The 26,353-nt window shown below is 48.4% G+C and overlaps 1 protein-coding gene across 1 annotated transcript in view; it reads left to right on the top strand.

Moving 5' to 3' along the window:
• METAP1D (methionyl aminopeptidase type 1D, mitochondrial) overlaps positions 1 to 26,353 on the top strand; it is a 108,115-nt gene that overhangs the window by 647 nt on the left and 81,115 nt on the right. The window lies entirely within an intron of this gene.

Genomic DNA, 26,353 nt, shown 5'->3' with positions numbered 1-26,353 from the left:
AGATTTGAAACTACATTCTGAATCATTATTGGAAAGAACTAGGAAGTTGTTTCAAGAACAGAGGGAAGAGGGAAACTAATAATTTTTGAGGGGATAGTGTTATATGGGAATAACAATCCTGTGAGGAAAATATTGTAATTGATGCAGAGCAAAAGCGTGTTCTTTCCTCCCCAAGCAACTTTAAAGCCAATTCCTGAGACACCAAAGAGAGATAAAGTTTATTTGGTTGGTCAAGAAAGGCGGTCACATGAGCTGGCCCATGGGCAGTGCTGATGAGCGCAAGGAGTGCCCTGCCACGCAGGGGTGTCCCCTGCGTAGGGGAGCCCCACATGCAAGGAGTGCACCCATAAGGAGAGCCACCCAGCGCGAAAGAAGGTGCAGCCTGCCCAGGAATGGTGCTGCACACACAGAGAGCTGACACAACAAGATGACACAACAAAAAGAAACACAGATTCCCAAGCCGTTGACAACAACAGAAGCGGACAAAGAAGATGATGCAGCGAATAGACACAGAGAACAGACAACTGGGGTGGGGGGGTGGGAATGGGAGGGAAAGGGGAGAGGAATGAATAAATAAATAAATCTTTAAAAAAAAAAAAAAAAGGAGGTCAGGGGAAGCCAACTTGGCTCAGTGGTTAGGGCGTCCGTCTACCACATGGGAGGTCCCAGGTTCAAACCCCGGGCCTCCTTGACCCGTGTGCAGCTGGCCCACACACAGTGCTGATGCACACAAGGAGTGCCGTGCCTCACAGGGGTGTCTCACACACAAGCAGTGTGCCCCATAAGGAGAGCCGGCCAGCACCAATGAAAGTGCAGCCTGCCCAAGAATGGCGCCCCCCACATGGAGAAATGACACAACAAGATGACACAGCAAAAAGAAACAGATTCCCGTGTCGCTGATGACAACAGAAGCAGACAAAGAAGATGCAGCAAATAGACACAGAGAACAGACAACCGGGGAGGGGGGAAAGGGGAGAGAAATAAATAAATAAATAAATCTTAAAAAAAAGAAAAAAGAAAAAGAAAGGTCAGTTGCCTTAGCCCCAAAACTACTTCCCCGATATGCAGAAATTCTAATATTTTATAACATCAGGGTGCTAATCAATAATTGGTGTGGAGCTGGACATAGGTTCCTTTGTTAATAAACATTAAGGAAATAAGGGGATGGCGGTGGCGGACTTGGCCCAGTGGTTAGGGCGTCTGTCTACCACACGGGAGGTCCGCAGTTCAAACTCTGGGCCTCCTTGACCCATGTGGAGCTGGCCCATGCGCAGTGCTGATGCGCGCAAGGAGTGCCCTGCCACGCAGGGGTGTCCTCCTCGTAGGGGAGCCCCACGTGCAAGGAGTGTGCCCCGTAAGGAGAGCTGCCCAGCGCAAAAGAAAGTGCAGCCTGCCCAGGAATGGCGCCGCCCACACGGAGAGCTGACAAAGCAAGATGACTCAACAAAAAGAAACACAGATTCCCCTGCTGCTGACAACAACAGAAGCGGGCAAAAAGAAGAACACACAGCAGAGAACAGGCAACTGGGGTGGGGTGGAAGGGGAAATAAATAAAAATAAATCTTAAAAAAAAGAGGAAATAAGGGAGTTGAACAAACCAGGGGGAGTCACAGAGTTAAATCTTTTTCGGGGATCAACGTTTTGAGATAGGAAAGTACAGAGTGGAGGTCAGTCACAAGGTTTTCCATATGGATTTTAAACAGAGGAGGGTGGAGTGGTTACCATCCCGATGATAAGCTTACACAGGGGTGAGCTCAGTCTAGAATTACCGACATGGTGGGTGCGGTTAAGTCTAGAGTGAGCTGGCTAGAGGGGAGGGACCGCTATAGGCAACTTCAATAATTTCAGGTATTAATCTTTTGCTATTTAATAATATAAAGGCATGTCTATAATGATTTAATCATAATTTATTATTCTTAATCCTCAGTTATACTTTCTTAGGAGCAACTACCTTTTTATTAAGTGCCTTTTAAATACCTGATACTGTTTAGCTGTTTTTTAAACAAGTTAGGAATTGTTAAGCTTTGCAGACAAGGAAAGTGAGGCTCATACAGCTGGTCAGAGGCAGAATGTGCATCTGAACGTGACTGAAATTTTAAAAGGCTCATTCCTCTGTACTTCCTATGTGGTCTCTCCAAAGAAATCAATGTGCAAAGATCAGGTGAAACAAGACAAGTATAATATGTGTGAGGAATGAAGAGGAAGATGCTTTCAGAAAGGGAGAAGGTTGATAGAGGGATAGATTTCAGTATCGGTGTTAATAGGCGTAAGTAAGGAGCCACAGGAAGCTCTAAGGTGAGACGTGTAAGGTAAAGGTGAGGTAGGCAGCAGTTTGGACTGGTTGGATGGAAGAGTGATGACCAATATGAGAGTGCAGCCTTGTGAAAAGAGCACCAATTTACCTCTCTTGATATATCTCTCTTTACTAGCACAGTGCCTTAAGCTCATTAAAAGTATACTGAAATGAAAAGCTGTTAAGACTTGTTCTCTTCCATCATGAGCTAAGAGATGGGTAGAAACTGAGTAGTGGCAGCAGAACGGGGGAAGAGACAAGTCAGTCTCTTGGAACCAAGAGAGGAAACTACAAGAGCCTGGTATTCCCAGGTATTAGCACAGGCAGGAAATCCTAGGCTCATGGTACAGAATCCCTACTCCGGGGCCCCAGGGCTTAATGTTTCCCAGCCACCACTTCGCTGAAATCCCTGTTCTAGTGCCTGAAGCCACTACCTAGGATCTTTTGCCCAGTGACTATGGGAAGGCAAGTTAGGGGGCATCTTGTCTCCTTTGAATTCTGGTTCCTTTTCTTTTATGAGACTGCCTTTTCCTAGCTTGTCTCCTCTCTCTGATTTTCCTGAACTTTTACTTGGCTCCTCTTCTCTCAGGCTTCTAAATATCCACTGTCCCAGGATACTGTCCCAAATCCTCTTCCTGATTACTCTGTTGTCACCAAGCCACCAACTTATCCACCTCAGTGATTATAAATTCTCTACAGTTAAAAAAAAAATCAACATTATGTTCCCTGGGACTGAGCACCAGGCTTCAATGCCAGTTCTCTGCCAGATACATTTTCCCCAATGTCCTACAGGCCCCTCCAACTCAACATGTCCAACTTGGAAATAACTGTTTTTCTTCACATCTCTGCTCCTTTTTCTATCTACTGTATCTCCACCAATGGCATCACCATTGAATCAGAACCCAAGGAAAAGCATTTGAATTCTGTTGGACCATACCATTCCCTTCAGCTTCCAGTGGACCAGTAAATCCCATTTCTTGGATCCCTTTACTTTTCTATGTGACCTGGATACAAGTCATCATCCCTTGCCTAGACAGGGCCTCATAACTGATTACTTCCCTAATCTACCCTCAGCTCCGCAATCAGAATTATTTTTCCTAAAATTCAGATCTGATGATGATGCTTTTCCACTGACAATTTTCCAGTAACTTCTCATTGAGAAGTCTGAGCCCCATAGTGTGGAAGGCTAACTCCTTCCCAATCTGACCCCATAATATCTTTTCAGCCTCATCTGCCACTTCTTCTCCTTCCTCCCATTTCTGCTAAGGTTTACCATTAGTGTGCCTCCACGCTTCTGCTCATGCCCTTGCTCTGCCTGTGCTGGCCTTTTTCACCTGGCAAACCATTCACCCTTCAAGGCCGCGCTTCAGTATCACCTCTCCCGTGATGCTTTCTTTGTCTCTGCCCAGGCAGAACTAAGCCACTTAGCACTTAGGACATACCTTTATCACACTTACCACCCTGTATCAAAGTTTGTACGCTTATCTCAACAGCGCTTCTTTACACATCTGTCTCCCCTACTAGAATGTGAGCTTCTTACAAGCAAAAAGATCTTCATTTTGTCTGTCTCCTCAGAGCCCAGAGCATAGTGCCTACCTGGTAGGTAGTCTGTTTCCTATGAATGAAAGGCCCTCAGAATAAAGCCTCCTATAGAAATACTGTGCTCAAAAGTTATATGATAGGCCTAAAGAGAAACTTATTCTTGAATGTCAGTTTTCTTCACACAACAGGCTAAGATAGTGAGGTTTTGCCTGTTTTTTTCTTCTTTTTTATGTCCAAACTCCTTCCAAGAATAATATTCAGTCAGTTTTACTTCTGTATTTCTTTTGTGGTCACTGTGAGAATTTCATTCTAGGTAATTTGAATTGTGAGGCACACTAATTGGAGATAACTAGAAAAAAAGAGGTTGGGAATGGGGAAGGAAAGAAATCTAAAAGAGAAACACTTAAGGTTTAGACGGTGTAGCCTTGGCAGAGATGAAGGAAGCTAATCGAAGAAAATCTTTGGACCTTTGAGTTGCCTTCTGCCCTCCCACAGTTCATACAGAGGGAGCTGAAGCCTGTGAGAGACAAGAGGGGCAGACTGTGGCAAGTCCAGCAGAAAGTCCAAGCAGAAAGGTACAGTTAGTGTGTGAAACAGTTGGGCCTTTCCAGAAGGCTGTTGGGCAAAATGTATCAAGGTATCTAATGTGCATACCTTTTACGTAGCTATTCTTCTTCCATTAATTTCTTCTAAGAAAATGATCGGGGGAAGAGGATTTGGCTCAACTGATAGAGTATCCACCTACTGCATGGGAGGTCCAGGGTTCAAACCCAGGGCCTCCTGACCCGTGTGGAGCTGGCCTATGTGCAGTGCTGATGCACGCAAGGAGTGCCGTGCCAGGGGAGCCCCACGCACAAGGAGTGCTCCCCGTAAGGACAGCTGCCCCGTGTGAAAAAAGCGCAGTGCAGCCTGCCCAGAAGTGGTGCCACACACAGAGAGCTAACACAGCAAGATGATGCAACAACAACAAAAAAGAGACCAGTTTCTCAGTGCTGCTGACAAGAATACAAGCGGACATAGAAGAACACACAGCGAATGGACACAGCAGACAACTGGCAGGGAGAGGGAGGGGAGAGAAATAACTTAAAAAAAATTTTTTTAATCTTTAAAAAAAAAAGAAAGTGATAGGATGAGTATGCAAAGATGTATGAATAAGAACGTAACCTTATAATAATTGGGAAATATTGGACAGAATCTGAAGTGCCCATTGATAAGAGAATGGTAAAGAAATTATGGCTCATCCATCAATGGAATGCTTTGTATATTTAAAAAAGTTGATGTAGATGTACTTTTTTTTATTTTTTATTTTTTAACTTTTCCCCCCTTCTCCTCTTCCTCCTCCTACCCTGCTGTTTTTTTGCTCTCTGTATCCATTCACTGTGTCATCTTCTGTATCTATTTGTCTTTTTTTTTGGTCTTCTCTGCTCATTTTTTCTCCTTTAGGATTCACTGTGATTCAATCCTGGGGAGCTCTGATATAGAGAGAGGTTCCCTGTCAGCTGCGCCACCTCAGTTCCTGGGTTCTGCTGCACTTCACCTTGACTGTCACCTTCGTCTCTCTTTCGTTGTGTCATCATCTTGCTGTGTGACTCACTTGTGTGGGCACTGGCTCACTGCGTGGGTACTCAGCTTGCTAAGCAGGCACTGGCTCGTCACGCAAGCACTGGCTTGCCATGCAGGCACACTTTCTCTTCTTCTTTTTCACCTGGAGGCCCCAGGGATCGAACCCAAGTCCTCCCATATGGTCGGCATACCCTATCACTTGAGCCACATCCACTTCTCTAGATGTACTTTAGATTAGAGTGGTTGATATACATTGAGAGAAAAAGACAGGGTATAGAACAGTATAATATGACCCAATTTATGTAAAGTTACAAATCTGTGTCTTCATATGTATATATATGCATAATGAGGTATCTGGAATGTTGTTCCTAGATGTTATTTCTAGATGGTGTGATTGGGCTGATTTTTCCTTTTCTTTTTCTCTTTTCACCATCACTTTCTTTATAACTGCGATGTCTGGATTATATACACTGAATAGATAACACTTTTATTATCCAAAACAGTAAAAAATTTTCAGTGTATGAAAAAAGAAATCCAGAAGGCATTGAGTATTTGACTGGGACCAGACCCAGGATGAAAAATATCTTTTATTTCTATGCGTATTCTCTGCAATAAGGTAAAATGTCTGTCATTTATAATATGGCAAAGGAACATCTTTAAGATTGCCATGACCAAAGAATAATAAGTGAATATTACTTATATGGTACTCCTATTACCATAATTTAAGATGTGTATAATAGTATTAGTATTTCAGTTGCTTATTTTTATCTCTTTTATTTTAACAAATGTAAGAAATATTTGTAAAGGGCTTTTTTCCCTTGTGATCCTAGTTTTGCTTAGGGCCTTAGATTCCTCCACTGAGCTGTCTCTTTTCATAGTGGTTTTTCAATGATTTAATCTCCAGGTAGGGGAGGGCTGTTGTACATCATGAATTAAGTACTTTACTCTTTTGTCAACTGACTTACTATGTTTTATAATTTCTATAGGAAAATGTATCCTCTCTTCTGCTAAACCAACTTACAATTAAGCCCTTGGAATGCGATCCATTGTGATTTTGAAACTGCTAATGTTAATAAGTAGCTTTCTGTGACAAATTATATTCATGTTGACAGAGAGTGGAAATGGATTTTTGCTGCATGATATTTTTTAATAAATCCATTCCAACTCTCTTATATGGCTTGTTACTCTATAGATTAGACATATATAGATACAACCATGGCCTTAAAGTCCCTAACATCATATATGTTCCAAAAGCCATATATTCTCTTATGCTCTTCCTCGGCCTGAGACAGTTTTCTATAACACAGATAGCTCCTGTCTTTCACTGAAATTGTGAAATTTCAGTGCATAGTACAGGACATGTAGACCCTTAATGATAAATGCTATGCCATCATTTAAAAAAGATGATGTTGATCTGTATTTGTTGACATGGAATATACAACATATTATTTGGAAGAAAAATCAGATTATAGAACAATTTAATATAATCCCATTTTATAAAATCAAATACCCGTATCTGTGTGTATGTATGCGTGAGTTTATATTTTTATGTACCTAGAGAAGAAATGACATCCACCCATATGTTCACAGTTTTTATGGAATGCCTTCCTCTTCTCTCTCAAAGTATTAGAGATCTGTATTAGAAAATGTAAAATGGATAGTATGTATCTTAAGGAATTTGGCAAAGATAGGAAAGAAATAATATGTTTGCAGAGCTTCGTTTGAACAACTCAGTTTACAGTTAAGGCAGCTTGTTCTGGTGGAAATTAGGTTTTCTTTTTCTTTTCTGTCTTAGCTTTTTAATATGGAAAATTTCAAACTTACACAAAAATAGAACAATTACTGAATTCCCACATATACGTCATCTAATTACAGTAGTCATCTCCCATGGCCACTCTTGTTTCATCTATACCCCCAGCCTCTTCCCCTTCCCTAAGCTGGATCCCAGCTATGGTGTCATTTCATTTATACATTTTTCATTATGTATTTCTAAAAGATAGGGAACCTTTTTTTTTTCATACATGATAGATACCAGTTCTCGAATTTTCATTTGCCCTTTTTTAAAAATTTCCCTTTCCTGTTGAGATTCCCACATGTTCCCTCATTATGTTCATCATTTCCTTAAAGTACTTGAACATATGGATTTAAAATAGTTGTTTAAAAATCCTTGCTCCTTAATTTTATCATCTGGGTCATCTCAGTGTCTGTTTCTGTTTTATTGACTGCTTTTTATTTTCTTGATTCTGGGTTATGTTTTCCTGCTTCTTTGCCATGTCATGTGATATTAAATTGTATGTGTGACATAATGGATAATGCCTTGTGGGAATTGTGTTGTTTTCCTTTTAAAGTGTGTTGAGTTTTGTTCTGGCAGGCAGTTAAATTACTGACATCTTTTTTATTCTTTGTTAGGATGGATCTATTTGTGTTTTGTCCTTTGTTTTAGGATGTGAACCTTTCTCTAGTACTGGGGTTGGCAAACATTTTTCTTAAAGGGCCGGATAGTAAATACTTAAGGCTTTGTGGGCCATCAGGCCTCTGTCCCAATTATAGTATGTAAACAAATGAGTACAGCTGCTTTACAATAAAATTTTATTTACCAAAACAGGCAATGAGCCAGTTTGTCCTGCAGGCCTTAGTGTGCTTTTTCCCCTGCTCTGCTAGTGTATGGATTTTCTCCTAAGGCGTGGCTTTCTGCTCTCTGCCTCCTTAGCTAAGCAGCAAAGTTCTGTGCTCTGCTTGTACTCTACGTCCCAAGTCCACAGTTTGGAAGGTTTACTGCGGGCGGTTTCGGGCCTCCGGGAGGGCCGGCGAGGCTGGCTGGGCGGGCTCTCCGGATGGGGCCGCCGCGCGGGCGAAGGAGGAGGAGCGGGCACGAAGCCTCAAGGCCCCTTCTCGCCGCTCAGGTTTGGTGGGGACGCGCGACGCGATGAAGAACGCCAAGGAGACGAGGACTATGCGCAGGTCTGTTTACTGAGGAAGTGCTTGCAAATATAAGTCTGGGGGAGCAGAGGCGGGGCTGGCCTGGGGCGAGTGTGGATTGGTGGGAATGAACTTTATGCCCTAATATGGCTGGGAGATGTCGCTATCCAGGCCAGTGGGCGGAGACGGGGCAGAGGGGGGGGGGGCCGGCAAGGGGCGGGCCGGGGGCTGGCAGGCTGTGACTGCCAGGCGCGCCTGCGCCCTGCCGGGAGTGGTGTGGCAAGCGGTGATTATGTCTGCACTTGCGTGTTGTGGGAGGGGGGGAAGAGGCACGGGGGTTCCTCTATGGCGGGGGCCTCTCGAGGAGGCTCCTGGAGGGGGAGGGTTGAGAGAGAGGCGCAGGCAGCGGCCGGATCGTGGCGGGGGAGCGAGGGGAGGGCGGGAAAGCGCCGGGTTTCCCCTCTCGGCAGAGGGCCGTCCGCCCGTGCCTGCCGCCCGGGCTGGCTCACGCCGGCGCCTGGCGTGTGCCGAGCCCTGCCACTGCCGTGAGCCACACCTCGGCCTGACGTCTCTCCTCATCTCCCCCTTCTTTTTTAATAAGGGCCAGCGCGGCCGTGGCAAGGAGGGCCTAGCGGTCGTGAGGTGTCCTGAGAGCGCGTCGCACACAGAGGAAGCCGCCAAGGGCTATTATGAGGAGAAGTAGAAGGATGATGACGAGGATGTGAACGAGGGGAGGGGTGCCGGGGGGCGGCAGCGGCCTTTGCGCCGCAGCCTCTTTCGCGCGGTGGAGAAGGTGCAGGATCTGTGAGCGGAGGGGATCCTCAGGGTTGGAGATGTTGAGCTGCTGCATGTGATGGTTGAGTAGCCGAAGACGGCGGCGCTGGCGGCGGGTTGACGGGGCTGGATCGCCGGTGCTCGGGACAGGCGGTGGGCTACGAGGGGCCATCTGTGGAGACAGAATGAAGAGAAAACCCTACACTTCCCCCCACCCACAACTCCCGCCGAATGTTGTTGAGGGGGGCAGGGAGAAGGGAAGAGCAGAATGAATGATAGCATGGAAGGGAGGGTCAGGTGGAAAGTTCGGCCGGCTGACTTTGAGGGTCAGCATCAGCCGGGGTCTCGGCGGTATAGGGCTTGACGAGGCGTCCGGGGACCCAAATGGGCTGAGGTTCTGAGTCTGGGAAGACGCAGGCGAATCCTCGCCCTTGGGCCAGGAGAGGGGCAGGCCCGCACCAGTTGGATGTTTGTGGGTCGCGCCAGAGGACGAGCGGTGCGGGGGTAGCCCGGAAGGTAGGCCCCCAGTGCTTGTGAACTGGTGAGCACCCCTGGCTGTCAAAAGCCATCAAATTGTGGTGGATTAAAACCTCGGTGATGATGTCGCGGGGGGTGCGGCGTGGATGGTTGCTGGTCTCCTTAGTGATAAGAAACTTGAGAAAATGATGAGTGCGCTCTACCATGCCATGGCCCTGGGGGTTGTATGGGATGCCGAAGTGGTGAGTGATGTTGTACAGCTTGAGGAACTCTGCGAAGGAAGCACTTTGGTAGGCAGGCCCGTTATCTGTTTTGATATCCCAGGGGACGCCCATGAAGAGGATGGACTCTCGAAGGGCTTGGACGGCGTGCTTGGCGGTTTCTCCCGTGAGTGCGGTAGCATAACAGATGAGAGAATGTGTCGATCGCTACATGAAGGTATCTCCAACGACCGAATTGAGGAACATGAGTCACGTCCAATTGCCACCTAGAGTTGGGCCGAAGTCCACGAGGATTAACTCCTTGGGGCTGAAGTGGTCCAAGAGGCAGCAGCGGGGCACAGGTCCGGCATGACCGGACAAGGTGCTTGCAAGTATGAATTGGCAGGTCCGGAAAGAGCTTGTGGATGCTTCTGGCTGAAAAATGAAACCTGGCTTGCAGCAACTTGGCCTGATTGATAAGATCGCCGACTGCAGCAGCGGCACCCGCAGGGTCTGTTGGTAGTAGGTGGACGGCTTGATCGGCCAGATGGTTGCCATGAGCCAAAGGCCCTGGGAGGCCGGAGTGACTGCGGATGTGGGTGATGAACCAAGGCTGCCGGCGCTCTTCAAGCTGCTCCTGGAGCTGCAGAAGAGCGGCATTGATGTCCTTATTGGGAGGGAAGTCGGGTGGAAAAAACGCCGAAAAGGCGATGACTTGACAGACTTGAAGACAATAGAGGCTGTCGGTGAAGATGTTCAAGGGGCAATCAGGATTCAGCTGGAGGGCTATAAGGACAGCTCGCAGTTCTGCTACTTGGACAGAGGACTGATGGAGGCGCACATGAGTGCGCGGCTGGTGCTCATTAGGCTCGTAGACAACTGCGGCGAACTTAGTTTTTGAAGCGTCTGTGAAGACGATGGCCGCACCCGGGAGGGGTTTGCGGGACGGAAAGGGGAAATGGTTAGGCGCTGCGATATCTAGCAGGGGGAGGCCTTGCAGCAGCCAGTGCTGTGGAAAGTGGTTGTCGAAGCTCCCGCGAAAGAGTTCCATGAGCGCCTGCATGTTGATGGAACTACGCAGCAAAGTAGTGGTCTGTTCAGCAGTTAATGGCCACACGATGGTGTCAGGCGGGTACCCATAATGATGTGAGGCGTGGGTGACCAGGGCTGTGGCAAGCTGAATGAATAGGGTAGCTTGAGGGCCAATTTTTCTGAGCTTGCTCTTGGCCATATGGACCCAGAGGAGTGGCCCGTCCTGCCAAAGAAGGCCAGTAGGCGTGCCCCGGGTGGACAAGATTAGTTCTAATAGCGGTTTTTCGGGGTCATACCGTTGGAGCTGACAGTGCTCGAGGGCGGAGTTGATCTGATGAAGGGCTTCCTTGGCCTCAGGAGTGAGGGTGATTCTTCTGCGAAGTCCTGGCGAGGGCGGGCGCATTAGTGCGCAAGAGCTGAAACAATGGCTGAAGCTGCTGTGTGGTAAGGGAAAGCGCCGAGCGCACCCAGTTGATTTGCCCGCAAAGCTGTTGCAGTTCATGGAGCGTGAGCGAATCGGGCACTTTAAGTTTTGGCGTTTGAGGTGTAACAGTGGAAGTGATGAAGAACCCCAGGAACTGGTACGGCGGATGGACTGTTAGCTTCTGTGCATTGACTTTGAGACCCAAATCCTGAAGATGGTCTAAGAGTCGCTCCAGTACTGTGCGCAAACCTGGCTCGGAGGGATGGGCGATAAGCAAATCGTCCATGTAGTGAATGATGTTGGCATACCTCACGAGCGGCTGGATGGCTTCCCGCACGTACATTTGACAAATGGCGGGACTATTCCGCATGCCTTGGGGCAAAACGCGCCATTGGTATCGCTGTGCTGGTTCCCGATGATTGGTTTGGGGAACCGTGAAGGCGAATTTTGGCCGATCTGCCGGGTGGAGTGGAATGGAAAAAAAACAGTCTTTGATGTCTATTACTGCAACAAACCAATGCCGAGGGACGGCTGTAGGGTGGGGGAGGCCGGGCTGCGGCGACCCCATAGGCTCGATATGTTTGTTGATTTCCCTCAAGTCTTGGAGTAGACGAGGCTTGCCGTTCTTCTTCTGAATGAAGAATATTGGAGAGTTGTAAGGGCTGGTGGAGGGCTCGATGTGGCCCGCACCAAGATGCTCGCTCACGAGTCCCTTGAGAATGTCCAGTTTAGGGATTGGAAAAGGCCATTGTTCCACCCAAATGGGTTCCTCTGTATCCCAACGCAGAGGAACGGGCGCTGGAGGTTGAACGCGAACAATGGCCGAAGCTATTGGGGGGGCAGCTGCGGTGGCGACGCAGTGAGAACGGCCCCCGACTGGTGCAGGATATCACGGCCCCAGAGAACTTGCGAGATTTCTTTTAGAACGAGGGGGCGGAAGGTTCCTTGACGGCCCTCAGCATCTCTCCAGACGACATCTTGGGCAACTTGCTGGGAGGGCGCTTGGCCAGTGGCCCCAACAACCAAGGGCCCATCGGTGAGGGGGAGGTGGCCGGCCTGATCGAATGGGATGCAGGAAATTTCCGCTCCTGTATCAAGCAACCCTGTGAGCCAGCGGCCAGACACTTGGATGGAGAGAAGAGGTTTGGTGGAGGGCGCGATGGGAACAGACCAGAGTACTCTCATGGGCGGGGAGGCTGAGTTGCCATGGCCTCTTTGTTGTGGGGCTGAGGCCTGCCCCCACAGCCGTTTAAAGGCTTGCGGCTGGTGTTAGGGACACGGCAGTCGCGGGCCCAATGGTACCCTTTTCCACATCGCGGGCACGGGGTGGAGGGAGCCCGTGGCGGACGGCTTGTCTCGGGCAAGTTCGGTGGTGGCCGCGGTTTGTTGGGACATTCTCGAGCGTAATGACCAAGTTCGCCACAGCGGAAGCATTCATTGGAGGCTGAGACGGCAGCGAGGACGGCCTGGGCCATGGCGGAGGCCTGGACATTGACACCGGAGCAGGCCAGGACCCAATCATGGAGGGGCTTGTCTCTCAACGGTCTGATGATTGCTTTGCAAGTTGGGTTTGCACCCTCTTGGACGATGTCCTTAATGAAGGAAGTTTGAGCTTGTGTGCCGACGACTTTGCGCTCAGTGGCGGCCTGAACGTGCGCCATGAAGTCGGCGAATGGTTCCTCAGGTTTTTGAAAGAGCCTAGTGAGTGGCTCGGGAGCGGAGGCGGCGCAGTTGCGGAAGGCTCGGAGGGCACATTCCCTCAACTGGAGAAAGAAGCCTTGAGGAAGGCCCAAAAAGCGTTGAGGCGCGCTGAAGCGCCCCAGCCCGAGGAACACGTTGGGAGGGTATGGGGTCCCGTCGCGGGCGTTCTCGGCGATTTGTCTTTCATTCTCGGCGGCAAAGTGCACGCGCCAGTCGATGAATTGCCCTGATGGGAGAGCACCCCTTGCGAGGGAGATCCAATCGTAAGGAAGGCAGCGGGCAACGGACATGCACTCTAGCAGGTCCTGGGCATGGGGACTAGCGAGCCCGTCCTCTCGGATGGCGTTATGGAGGGCTTGCACATCCTTAGGGGAGAAGGGAACCCACACTTGGGGGTTCGCCGGAGAACGGTTGGGGTTTAGCGGGTACATATCAGTGAGCGGAGCGGTGGGAGGCTTTAAGAGAAATTCGTCAGTGTGCGGGGAAGGGTACCCTTGGTGAAGGAAGGGTTGCGGCGGTGCATAAGATGGCGGCCGCTCATGTTCAAAATCCAGGTCATCATCGGAAGATGGCGGACGCAGCGTTTCCGTTTCCGGGTTGGGCAGGTAGTGGCAAGATGGCACCGAGGCAGGAAGGGGAGGGTATAGAGGCGGAGGTTCCTTCCGTGAAGAAGCAGGAAGGGGCGGGGAGTGGGACTTCTTCCTCTTTTGAGAGGAAGAAGGAGGAAGTGCGCCATCTTGGGTGGACTTCCCCTTCTTCTGCGAAGAAGAAGGAGGAAGTTCACCATCTTGGTCGGAGTCAGAATCAGCGGCGCAGAGGGGGTTAAGTTCGAGGGCGGCGTTTAGCTGGGCTGAGAGCGATTCGGTGTCAGAATCACTGTTGGGAGCATCCTCCTGACAAGCGTTCCCCTTATCGGAGCCACCCAGAGTATCGCACGGGAAAGTCTCGGCCTCAGGGGTGGGCACACCTTGCAAGCAGGCGCGAATGGCCACGAGGGCAGGGAGGAGGCCGGGGGGAAACGATCGGCCTTCACGCTCCATAGCGGAGGTGACTCGGTCAATCAGCCTGGCATAAGTCTGAGGACTCCAGAGCGGGCAGGTGGTGAGCCAGGGATTGAACGGGAGAAGCAAGTCCCAATAGCACTGAAGCTGGCGGACGGAAACCTTGACGTGGTTGGTTTCCAAGAGGGCAGCCAGGGCCCGAACCTGTGGGACCTGACGGGAGGAAAGCGAAGCACCCATTCTGGTTTGAATGGAGGACGCCGAAGAGTCCCTACCTTGAGCGGAACGAGGGGCCTGGCGTCGAGGACTGCCCCACGTTGGGCGCCAAACTGCGAGCGGTTTCGGGCCTCCGGGAGGGCCGGCGAGGCTGGCTGGGCGGGCTCTCCGGATGGGGCCGCCGCGCGGGCGAAGGAGGAGGAGCGGGCACGAAGCCTCAAGGCCCCTTCTCGCCGCTCAGGTTTGGTGGGGACGCGCGACGCGATGAAGAATGCCACAGAGATGAGGACTATGCGCAGGTCTGTTTATTGAGGAAATGCTTGCAAATATAAGTCTGGGGGAGCAGAGGCGGGGCTGGCCTGGGGCGAGTGTGGATTGGTGGGAATGAACTTTATGCCCTAATATGGCTGGGAGATGTCACTATACAGGCCAGTGGGCGGAGACGGGGCAGAGGGGGGACCGGCAAGGGGCGGGCCGGGGGCTGGCAGGCTGTGACTGCCAGGCGCACCCGCGCCCTGCTGGGAAGGGTGTGGCAAGCAGTGATTATGTCTGCACTTGCGTGTTGTGGGAGGGGGGGAAGAGGCGCGGGGGTTCCTCTATGGCGGCGGCCTCTCGAGGAGGCCCCTGGAGGTGGGGGGTTGAGAGAGAGGCGCAGGCAGCGGCCGGATCGTGGCGGGGGAGCGAGGGGAGGGCGGGAAAGCGCCGGGTTTCCCCTCTCGGCAGAGGGCCGTCCGCCCGTGCCTGCCGCCCGGGCTGGCTCACGCCGGCGCCTGGCGTGTGCCGAGCCCTGCCACTGCCGTGAGCCACACCTCGGCCTGACGTCTCTCCTCAGTTTACCTGGCAGAAGTCCTAGGCTTGGTGGGGTGGAGGGGACAATGTAGGCTCACCTCGTGTATTTGTTTTCTCCCAAGGTTCACTGCACTGCCAGATGGCCAGTCCCAAAACACAGTTGCTTCACATATTTTGTCTATTTTCATAGTTGTTTAAAGCAGGAGGGGATTCCAGTACAAGTTACACCAACATGATTGGAAGTGGATGTCACTTTTTTTTTTACTCTATAGGTTTACTTTCCCTCTTTTTTCTTGAAATTTATTTGTTAAAGAAACTTGTTGGTCTGATTGCCCTATGGAGTGTTCCATATTCTAGATTTTGTTGATTGCATTGTATTCCAATGGTGCTATTTTATATGTTCTTCTCTAAACTGACAGACCTGAGGCCTAATTTGATTTATTTTTATTTTTTATTTTTTATTTATTTCTCTCCTCTCTTCCCCCTTCCACCCCCCCTTCCGCCCCAGTTGTCTGCTCTGTGTCCATTCGCTGTATGTTCTTCTGTGACCGCTTCAGCAGCACCGGGAATCTGTGTTTCTTTTTGTTGTGTCATCTTGTTGTGTCACCTCTCCATGTGTGGCGCCGTACTTGGGTAGACTGCACTTTCTTTCACGCCGGGCGGCTCTCCTTATGGGGCGCCCTCCTTGCGCATGGGGCTCCCGTACGTGGGGGACACCCCTTTGTGGCACAGCACTCCTTGCGCACATCAGCACTGCGCATGGGCCAGCTCCACACGGGTCAAGGAGGCCCAGGGTTTGAACCGCGGACCTCCCATGTTGGAGGCGGACGCCCCATCCATTGGGCCAAGTCCACCTCCCAGAAGTAGCATTTTAAAACATGCTGTATCTTAATGCTGGACTGGAATATTGTAGGATAAGAAAGGACTGAACATCCTCCAGAGCTTGCTGCAAGGTGGGATTTGTGGTATTAGGTATTCACATTATAACAGGATGCTTAGTTCTACATATAGTGAAATGTCAGACCTTGTGCTTGGAAGAAATATAACTATGCTTCTTAATGTCCAAGGATGATTGTGGAAAAGATGAAAAGGCAACTGGGTAAAGATCTAGTTTTGAATCTTACCTTTAGAACTTCTTACAACACGAATTTAAGAAGTAACGTTGTGATATACAATCCTACAACATGGGTGAACCTTGCAGACGTCATGTTGAGTGAAATAAGCCAGACATTAAAGGACAAATATTTATGATTTAATACCTACAATAAGCAAATTCATAGAGCCGGAAAGTAGATTTAAGTTAACAGGAGGTGAGGGTAGGGACAGGAATGGGAAGTTGTAGCAGTTTGGTATGGTTATGAATTCCAAAAATAGATATTGAATTATTATCGTAATCTGATCTGTACCTGGGCATGATTGAGTTATGATTAGGGTGTTGAGTCCCCACTCAACTCACAGATAAAAGGCATGGCAAAGAACAGAGTGGAGGATTTCTCTTGTTGGAGTTTTGATGTTGGAGTTTGATGCTGAAGACTTAAGCTAGAGCCCCGGGAAGTCAGCATGCAGGGGAAAGAGAAGCCAGCCCCAGGAAGAAAGGAAGCTTGAACCCAGAGTAAAGCAAGCCCCAGGAATGTAGGAACCGAGGAAGCCTGAACCCTCGCAGAAGTCGGCAGCCATCTTGCTCCAAATAGACTTTGGTGAGGGAACTAATTTATGCTTTATGGCCTGGTATCTGTAAGCTCCTACCCCAAATAAATGCCCTTTTGAAAACCAACCAATTTCTGGTATTTTGCATCAGCACCCCTTTGGTTGACTTATTCAGGAGTCCATGCTTAATGGGTGCAGAGTTTCTGTTTTGGGTGATGGAAAAGTTTTGGTAATGGGTGGTGGTGATTGTGGCACAATATTATGAATGTAATTGGTATCACTGAATTGTATACATATAAGTGGTTAAAATGGGAAATTTTGTATATCTATTATACCAATAATTTTTTAAAAAGTAGCTTAACCTTTCTGAATTTCAGTTTCCTCATCTGTTAAAAAGCAAAAGGGAGAGAGATAACATTGTCTAAATCAAATGAAAATTAAGAGAGAGAATTTTTGAAAGCACCTAGTACAAGGAGTGTCCTTTTCCTTTCAATGATACACTCCAGCAAACCCGGCAGAAGCAGCATCGCCTTTTACAACCCAGTCACTTCCACTGTACTCTACTGGTTGAAGCAATCAGAAGGCAGATTCAAGGGAGGGACCCAGACCCCCTCTTGAAGGGACAAGTGTCAAAGCATTTTAACAGTCTAAGGCTGTTCTTTGAATGTGGTGGGAGGGAATGAATGAACTCTAAACATATGCAAAATTTTTGTGTATAGGAAGCATTTTTCTGAGGGAAAATATGCATGACTTTCATTAATTTCTCAAAGATGTGATTTGAAAAAAATGAGATCCGCCTTTGAGTATCAAAATTGTTTGCCACTCTTCCCTTTGAAAGGTAGAATCTCTGTTCCCTCCCCTTGAATCTAGGCTGCCTTGTGACTTCTTCAACCAAAAGATCATGGAGGGGGGAGCAGATGTAGCTCAGTGGTTGAGCTCCTGGTTCCCATGTATGAAGTCCTGGATTCAATCCCTGGTACCTAAAAAAAAAAAACTAATAAAAAAAAACACACCAAGGGGGGAAGCGACTGTGGCTCAATCAGTTGGGCTCCCGTCTACCATATGGGAGACCCTAGGTTCACGTCCCAGGGCCTCCTTGTGAAAGCAGGCTTGCCCGCATGCTGCAGAGAGCCACCCGGCCCACAAGCGCCACAGAGCGCTGACTCAGTAAGGCGATGCAACAAAAAAATGGAGACAAGCAAAAATCCAGAAAAGCGTGCAGTGAATGGACATGGAGAGCAGAAAGCAAGCAAGCCACAAGGGGGAAGGGAAATAAAAATAAATAAATACAGGCGGTGGACTTGGCCCAGTGGTTAGGGCGTCCGTCTACCACATGGGAGGTCCGCGGTTCAAACCCCGGGCCTCCCTGACCTGTATGGAGCTGGCCGATATGTGCAAGGAGTGCCCTGCCACGCAGGGGTGTCCCCCACGTAGGGGAGCCCCACGTGCAAGGAGGGCGCCCCATAAGGAGAGCCGCCCAGCGTGAAAGAAAGTGCAGCCTGCCCAGAAATGGTGCCACACACACGGAGAAGTGACACAACCAGATGACGCAACTAGAAGAGACACAGATTCCCGTGCCGCTGACAACAACAGAAGCAGACAAAGAACACGCAGCAAATAGACACAGAGAGCAGACAACCACGGTCGGGGCGGGGGGAAGGGGAGAGAAATAAATAAATCTTAAAAATAAATAAATAAATACAGACACAGAAGAATGTACAGTGAATGGACACAAGAGAGCATACAGCACGCAAAAAGCCAGAAGGGGTAGTTTTTTAAAAACTATTAAAAAAAGCACAAAGGGATTTTAAAATCAAAAAGATCATGAAGGAACTGGTGCTGTGTGATTCACAAGGTTGTCATAAAAGACGATGTACTTCATTAGTAAGTTTGGCTTAATATTAAATTTTGTAACTTAGATTGTATACACACATACACACACATGTATACATGAAATAGGGTAAAACTTGATAAGTTATGCCAATGCAATGAATTCTGGACAGAAAAATTGTATAAACAACATTCTGTGATCACAAAATAATAATGGACATTTAACAGAGGGAGAGAAGAGACTTGACCCAAGTCATGTGAACTCACAGAAAAAGGAACCTAGTGAGACAGTGGACAGTGTGCTATTCACACTGTGCTGAACTTGGATACACAGGTCTTGGCCTCCCTGAGGTCATAGTTAGGGGAATCAGACATGTAAACTAATTCCTGCAGCAGAGTAAGATAGGTGCAGAGCTAGAGGTGAGCAAATGGTGCAGTGAGATCCTCTGATACCGACTGAGGAGTCAGCTTCATAGAGGAGGTGATGACTGGACTGATTTTCCAGTGCAGGGAGGACTTCATCAGGTGAAGAAGTCAAAGGGACAGAGGAGGCCTCTTGTCCAAAGCCTTGGTAGCCTTCTAGCAGCTCTGCTGGTTTAATATGGCAGGAAGATACATGAGAGCTAGGGAGTAACCAGAGGGGGGCTCGGGGGAAGCTACTTTGGCAGTGGAACATATAGGATTTGGGGACTACCTGATTGGGATAGCTGAGGCTTGAGTGTGGGGGGGGGGAGGAGTAGGGATGGGAAGATTCCGTTCCCTTAGAGTTGGAGGAAATGTTAGATGTGCATGCAGATAGTTTCTAGGTGGGAGAGGGGACAGAAAGGTGAAGAAGCTCCTTATCCCCCAGTGACTTCTCTTTTCTTCTGTACATTTTTGAAAATATGGAGATTAGGGATGAAATGATGAGGCAGTGACTTGAGAAATAGAAGAAACTGATACAGGATAAGTAGGATTTCCCAGCAGTGTTGAGACCTAATGAAATTAGAGACAGTGTATTTATCATGGCCTCATTCTATGTCACTATGTGGTTTTCTCCAAATGCTCATTACCCCATAAGATTGAAGGTAATTTGTTGGATTGACTGGATGCACTGGAGCACCCAGGGGATTGGCAAGAAGGGAGCTGAAGTAATGAATCTCAGAGCCTAGCCTAGATTGGAAGCTTTACGAGGACATGGACCTTGTTTATTTTGTTTGTATCGGGACCTACTGTTCTTAGCCCTTTGTAGGCACTCAGTAAATATTTATTGAATGAATTAAAATGAATAGGGGAAGTGGATGTGGCTCAAGTGACTGGGCTTCTGTCTACCGTATGGGAGGACCCAGGTTCAATTCCTGGGGCCTCCTAGTAAAGGCGGGCCCTCATGGTGAGCCAGGCCCATGTGGCAAGGCACGCAGCAAAGTGATGCAACAAAAGAGAGACGAAGGGGAGAGTCAAGGCAAGATGCAACAGAACCCAGGAACTGAAGTGGCATAAGTGACAGAGAACCTCTGTCCATGTCAGAGGTCCCCAGGATTGAATCCTGGTGAATCCTAGAGGAGAAAATGAGAAGAGAAGACAAAAAGAGAAATAGACACAGAAGATCACACAGCAAATGGACACAGACAGCAAAAACAGCAGGATAGGGGAATGGGGAGGGAGAGGAAAAACAAATAAAAATAAAAAATAAAATGAATGGGAGAGTAGAAGAAGTAGAAAATTAGCTCATAGTTTGGGAGGGAGGGAGAGACAAATGCGAATTTTCAGTGAGTCTTTTTTTTTAGCACCGAAGAGTGAGTAATTGGAAGGCTTGGGGGTAGTTTTAGAATTTCACAATTGAGGGAACTTGTGATGTGGGTCAAATAGCCTTTAGTTTAATTGGATAAAGAAGCTTCATACATATAACAATGCAGAGCAGTGTAATAGTGCCTTGGGGATAAAAGAAAGGAAAGACAATTTGGGGCTGTAGTGGTCATTTCAAAATAGAAATGAGAGGTGAATTTGGCCTTGAGGAAGGTAGTCCTAAAGGGATGAACCAGGATGGTGGTGGGGAACCAAGTGGGTACAGAAAACAAGACATGTTTAGAAGGTTCCAGAATGGAGAGTTTGGTTGGAGCTGAGAATTTGTGTAAGGGAGTCCTGGGAGGTGAGGACTGATAACATGGATTATTAACAATGGACCAGGTCATGGAGAACCTTTAAGGCCAGCTTGGGGTTTGTTTTAGAGAAGGCAGAGACCACTGAAGGTTTTTGACAAGGAAGTAAAATGGTATCTCCATTTTAATGTGCTGTTGGTGGTGTTCTGGAGATATTGGAGAGGAAAAGCCACTACAGAAAGTTAGAAGATGGTGGCAGAAACAAGATAATAAGCTCCCAAACTAGGGTAGTGATTATGGGATGGAAAGAGAGATGGATGCAAGAAAAATGATACAGAGCAGAAACCATCAGGACTTGGCGGCTTGTTAGAAAGGGGGTCCAAGGAAGGAGAGGAGCCATCACAGCAGAAGAGGTGAGCCTAGTCAGAAAGTCTCAGGAGGAAGTGTCAGGATGACTGAGCAAAGTCCAGTGAGTTGGCAACAGGGAGGTCATAGTGATGTGGACCGACATTTCGGTAGTGGACGAAAGGTAAGAAAGGTGATGGTGGTGGTGGTAGAGAAATGCAGAGGGTGTTTTTGTTTTGTTTTTTGTTTTTTAGTAACAACTTTATTGAGATATAATTCACATAGCATACAGTTCACCCATTTAAAGTGTACAATTGAATGGGTTTTATTATTTCAGAATTGTGCCACTGTTACCACAATCAATTTTAGAACATTTTCATCACCCTATAGTTTTTCATTTAATTGGGTAAAGAAACCTCATATCCATTTGCAGTCACTTTTTTTTCCCCTCCCTACAAGCCTGCCCATTGCAACCAACCACTAATCTACTTTCTGTCTCTATTGATTTCCCTGTTCTGGATATTTCATATATATGGAATCTTAGAATATATGATTTTTTGTGTGTCTGGCTTCTCTCACTTCGCATAATGTTTTCAGGGTTCATCCACATTGTAGCATGGATCAGTACTTTATTCCTTTTTATGGCTGAATAATATTCTATTCTGTGGATACAACACATTTTGTTTATCTGTTCATCAGTTGAAGGACATTTGGTTTGTTTTCATTTCTTGTCTATTATGAAGAATGCTGCTGTGAACGTTTGTGTACAAATTTTTTTATGGACGTACTTTTTGCTCTGTTTTTGACATAGAGGAGGCCCTGGATATGTTCAGAAGCAGAGGAAAAGAAATTGGTAAGGAACAAGGGCCTTTGGAGATCCTGGAGATCAGGGAGCTTCCCAAAGAGGGAGCATGGCCTGAAAGGGATGGAAAGAGGGAAGAGCGAAAATTCCCCTTGCAAGTGGAGAGGGGTTCTCTAACGCTATGACAGGAGGGGAGGAAGAGTGGGAGTTAGGTTTTCCAGGGATGGAAATAGCTTTTTATTGTATTTTCTGATTATGAAAGTAATATGAGGAAGATGTGTAACAGTGGCTAAGCAGGTGGTTTCTCGTGTCAGGCTGCTTAGGTTTGAATCCTGCCACTGCTACTTACTAGCTGTGGAATCCTAGACACAGGAGTTAACCTCTCTAAGCTTCAGTTTCCTTACTTGTAAAATGGGAGTGAGACAAGTACCAACCTTACTGGGCTATTGAGAATTCAGAGAAATAATGCATGTGCAGCTGTATTAGTTATCTATTGCTGTGTCACAAATTACCCACTGAACAACTAACACGTATTATGTCACAGTTTCTGTGGGCCAGGAATGCGGGAATGGTTTTGCCGGTGCTTCTGGTCCAGGATCTTTCTTGAGGTTGCAGTCCACCCGAGACTGCTTCCAAGCTCACTCCCGTGGTTGCTGGCAGCCCTCAGTTCCTGGCCGGCTGCTGCCTGGAGACTGCAGTTCTGTGCACCTGGGCTTTCCCATAGAGCTGCTCTCAACACGGCAGCCCGCTTCCTCCAGACCTAGGGATCCCGAAAGAGAGCCAGAGCACCCAAGGTGGAAGCTGCAGAAGTGGCATCCTGTCCCTTCTGCCACATGCCGTTGGTCACACAGACCACCCCTAGAACAGAGTGGGAGGAGTGTGGATGCCAGGAGGGCACTCTTGGGGACCATCTTGGAGACTGGCTGCCACTGCAGCCCTTTGCATGGTACGTGACACATAATAAGCCCTTTTATTTTTTTAAGATTTTAAAGATTTATTTATTTTTTTTTTTTTTTAAAGATTTATTTATTTATTTAATTTCCCCCCCTCCCCTGGTTGTCTGTTCTTGGTGTCTATTTGCTGCGTCTTGTTTCTTTGTCCGCTTCTGTTGTCGTCAGCGGCACGGGAAGTGTGGGCGGCGCCATTCCTGGGCAGGCTGCTCTTTCTTTTCACGCTGGGCGGCTTTCCTCACGGGCGCACTCCTTGCGCGTGGGGCTCCCCCACGCGGGGAACACCCTTGCGTGGCACGGCACTCCTTGCGCGCATCAGCACTGCATATGGGCCAGCTCCACACGGGTCAAGGAGGCCCGGGGTTTGAACCGCGGACCTCCCATATGGTAGACGGACGCCCTAACCACTGGGCCAAAGTCCGTTTCCCTTAAAGATTTATTTTTATTTATTTCTCTCCCCTTCCCCCCACCCCCCACACCCCCTGTTGCCGCCTCTCGTGTCCATTCGCTGCGTGTTCTTTTGTGTCCGCTTGCATTCTCAGCAGCACTGGGAATCTGTGTCTCTTTTTGTTGCGTCATCTTGCTGCGTTAGCTCTCTGTGTGTGGTGCCACTCCTGGGCAGGCTGTGCTTTTTCGTGCTGGGCAGCTCTCCTTGCGGGGCGCACTCCTTGCGCATGCGGCAACCCTAACATGGAGGGTGCCCTGCATGGTATGGCACTTCTTGTGCACATCAGCACTGTGCATGGGCCAGCTCACCACACGGGCCAGGAGGCCCAGGGTTTGAACCCTGGACCTCCTATATGGTAGGCGGATGGTCTATCAGTTGAGTCACATCTGCTTCCCATAATAAGCCCTTAATAAAGGTTAACTGTTAGTGGTATTAAGATATTATAGAAATATATAGAGAAGATAGGCAAGGTCGTTCACAATCCCACTAGATAGAAAGAGTAGGCATTTCTAAAATGATATTTCTTTTACCTAAGGAAGCCTACTATTAAGATGAACAAGATTTTAAGAAATTTCTATCACGTCCACAAGAGGAAGTTTGTTAATTACTGAAGTCGTGGGAAGTGGATTTGGCTCAACAGGTAAAGCATCCAGCTACCACATGGGAGGTCCAGGGTTCAGACCCTGGGCCTCCTGACCCCTGTGATGAGCTGGCCCATGCGCAGTGCTGATACACGCAAAGAGAGCCCTGCCACACAGGGTGTCCCCCACGTAGGGGAGCCCCACGTTCAAGGAGTGTGCCCCTCAAGGAGAACTGCCCAGCATGAAAAAAGCATAGCCTGCCCAGGAGTGGTGCTGCACACATGGAGAGCTGATGCAGCAAGATGATGCAACAAAAAGAGACACAGATCCCTGGTGCCGCTGACAAGAATGCAAGTGGACACAGAAGAACACAAGGGAATGGACACAGAGGGCAGACAACTGGGGGGGGGAGAGAAGGGGAGAAAAATAAATCTTTTTAAAAAAAATTACTGAAGCAATTTAGGAAAAATTTTTTTTTAAGATTTATTTATTTCTCTCCCCATCCCTGCCCCCTCCGCCCCAGTTGTCTGTTCTCTGTTTCTATTTGTTGCGTGTTCTTCTTTGTCCGCTTCTGTTGTCAGCAGCACAGGAATCTGTGTCTCTTTTTGTTGCGTCATCTTGTTGTGTCAGCTCTCCGTGTGTGTGGTGCCATTCCTGGGCAGGCTGCGCTTTCTTTCACACTGGGCGGCTCTCCTTACGGGCGCACTCCTTGCGCGTGGGGCTCCCCTACGCAGGGGACACCCCTGCGTGGCACGGCACTCCTTGTGCGCATCAGCACTGCACATGGGCCAGCTGCACACGGGTCAAGGAGGCCCGGGGTTTGAACTGGAGACCTCCCATGTAGTAGGCAGACGCCCTAACCACTGGGCCAGGTCGGCGTCCCAGGAAAATTCATTTTTGATATCTTTTTTATCCATCTCTCAGAATCAATATATCACACCCCTTTTTTCCCCTTATGCTTACATTGTGATAATTTTGAATTTGGGGCATCACACATCTGGTCTCTGTCATGTGTAAGATTATATATTCTCTTATAAATCAATTAGAAATAGGTCATGGTGAAAAAATACCCTGGCCAGCCACACTCTGCAAACTGGCTGATGTGACCTCCCTAGGAATTGACATTTCAAAGACAGCTTCTCTGTGCCATCTGTCATTTCTTCCTTGGTCTGCTGCCTTGTGAACTCAGGGATTGCCGAGGTGGGAGAGCTGCAGGGGGGAAGTGAGCCCGCGACCCACAGGGAGAAGGGGGCGCAACGGGGTGGTACTGTCGGAAGGAGGGTGGCCTTTGGCGGTACCGTGGGTGAGAGACAGACAGACAGCTGGAGAGCAGCGTGATTGGCAGTCGTGAGGCTTGCTGAAGATCAGTTACCTAGATTTTAAAAAGGAAAGGTCTTCCAGCCCACCCTCACCAGTCACTTTCTAGCAAAGCTGCCTAAGTCAGGAGACAAGACAGTGACAGTTACAGAATAATCATAGCTACTGAGGGGAGTCGTACTAAGCCAGTTTAGGTGGATTAGTACTTTGTGGTAGCTTCTTTTGTGAGTCAGATTAATTTTCTAATGCCGTTTCCAACTTTAATGTTAGTGCCTTCATCATTATAATACCACCAATTCCTTCAGGCACTAGGAAGCTATTGGAGATTTAAAAAGATTCGTATTACTTTTGTTTAAATGTTGATGACTTCCTGCATGCATTTTCATCATTCCTGATCTTGGTTTTCAATTCCCTCTTGGTACAAATTCTCATCAAGCATTCCAACTGGATGCCTCAGTGTTCAATGAAATACCAGGTTTGTTTCCAAAAGGGCATGAAAGAAAGAAAGTCAAATGTTCATTGTGTTAAATTTCCAGGACCCTTGTCTGATTTTTCTTCCAGTTCCTACCGGGACTATAAATCTGGAAAATTTAGGGGGAGAAAAATGAGTAAGTTTTAACAGGGAAGTTAGCATAGTTTAAAAGACTGTACGTTCTGTGCAGCAGATCTTGAGCACGCCTTCATGGGCTGTCTAGGTCAATGTGTGGACGTCTCACTGGCAACTCTCAGCCCCCAGCCTGGGGGCAGAGCTTTTCTGGGGGGTGCACGCACGCTCCGGCTGTCGAGCAGCAGGCGCAGCCTGTGCCCTGCTTCACCAGCCCCGCTTTAGCCCCGGCCCACCGCCTCCTGCCACGGGGGCCTGGGAAAGCCGGGCTCGCCACCTGGTCCCCTCATTCTCAGCGTCCATGCATCTGCACCCCCACCCCTGCTCCAATTACCCCTCAGCCCCCTTGGCCGATTTCCTGCCCAGCAGCCTTCCCGGGGCCTAGGAGCCAGGGCGGGAAAGGAGAGGCCCGAGGCCTGGGTAGGAGGGAGGGTGAGAGTGAGAGAGAAGGGGGGACTTTCCCGTATAGGATCAAATCAGGTAAGGAGGATAAAGGTAAGAGCAGGAGGGTGAGGAGATATGTAGACAGACCAAGTGGGAGTGGGAAAAAGTAGAGAAAGAGGTGAAGGAGCTAGTGAATGGGGATGCCAGTCCCTGAGATGAGGACAGAGAGGTAAATTTGCATGTGAAAAATCATATGTGAGCACCTACAATCTGATTTATTGGACTTACCACACTCAGCTAAGATGGAGTTGAAGAAGGACAATCACCACACCATGGAGCCTAGAGTGATTACAACTGAAAATGGGAGGATTGCATCCAGCATCCATGTGGAATTTGAGCCTCCTCTTGACATAGAGGTGCAATGGACACAACCAAT

The sequence above is a fragment of the Dasypus novemcinctus genome, chromosome 7 (genome assembly GCF_030445035.2).
Source record: "Dasypus novemcinctus isolate mDasNov1 chromosome 7, mDasNov1.1.hap2, whole genome shotgun sequence".
Taxonomy (NCBI): Eukaryota; Metazoa; Chordata; class Mammalia; order Cingulata; family Dasypodidae; genus Dasypus; species Dasypus novemcinctus.
This window is presented reverse-complemented; position numbering and strand designations above follow the sequence as displayed.